The sequence below is a fragment of the Mauremys mutica genome, chromosome 6 (genome assembly GCF_020497125.1).
Source record: "Mauremys mutica isolate MM-2020 ecotype Southern chromosome 6, ASM2049712v1, whole genome shotgun sequence".
NCBI lineage: Eukaryota > Metazoa > Chordata > Testudines > Geoemydidae > Mauremys > Mauremys mutica.
The window spans coordinates 134,772,604-134,773,541 of record NC_059077.1 but is presented as its reverse complement, the minus strand read 5'-3'; the positions used below and the strand labels follow the sequence as shown (position 1 = coordinate 134,773,541).

Genomic DNA, 938 nt, shown 5'->3' with positions numbered 1-938 from the left:
TTTTTGTTATGTCTATGTGGGCCTGTGCAGTGTGTGATTTTCTCATTCTCTGTGTGCGTGTTTGTCTCTCTGTTTGTATCTTCATGTGTAAATTCACTGGAACTTTTCAAAATCTGCACAGCTTTGCCAATTTTCACCAGGAATTTTTCTCCATTAACAAATTCTCACTTGTTCCCTACCCGTTGGTTGTTCCCTACCCGTTGGTGACCATTGCCCCAGGGGCCTGTCAGTCTCAGGGTCCTGATTTCCCATTGGCCCTTCCCCCTTCTATTGGGACTGGGAACTAGCCAACCAAACCCCACTAAGTTTTAGTAAAGGGCCAACAGTCCCTTACACAAGCCAGCCCTGTGAGAGTCACCAATGTCCCAAGAGAACAGTACAAGCTGGTCCCATGGTGTAAAGGGCAGCACTCAGGACTCTGAATCCTGCAATCTGAGTTCAAATCTCAGTGGGACCTTGTGTTAGCTGGTGGTAAAGATCTGGTGCTCAAAGTGCTTTCCTGTCTCCAGCTATACAAAAGTGGGTCATTTCCCTCCTGCTGGTTAACTCCTTTCCCCACCAGAGCCAGGTCTTTGGTGGGGGTTTAGAAGTGGCTCTGGTGGTTGGGATTCTCACTGCTTCACCTGATGCCCACAAGTCTGGTGCTTGTAGCCACACTTTTCCTCTTGCTCACATGGCACTTGAAGAAAGCAGTGCCAGGGCCAGGCTTGATAGGCAGGAGGGAGGCAGAGTCCCAGGCTGGAGCCCAGCACACCTCTTCTCCTCTGGGCACCTAGAGCAGAGGCGGCTGGTGCTGACAGCTCCGAGGGAAGGCTTATAAGCCACAGAGCGACTGAGGGCGGGGCTAGACGAGGACAGGACCATGCCTATGTGTGGCCAGCAGACAGGCAACAAGACTCCCGGCCAGCCTGCTCCCTGCCATGCCAAACCCCCACTGA

General features: G+C 52.3%; 1 non-coding gene across 1 annotated transcript; it reads left to right on the top strand.

The window, feature by feature from the left end:
• Positions 1–385: 385 nt before the first annotated feature.
• On the top strand, positions 386–457 carry TRNAQ-CUG. Its single transcript has one exon. It is a non-coding gene; the product is annotated as a tRNA-Gln (tRNA).
• Positions 458–938: the final 481 nt, after the last annotated feature.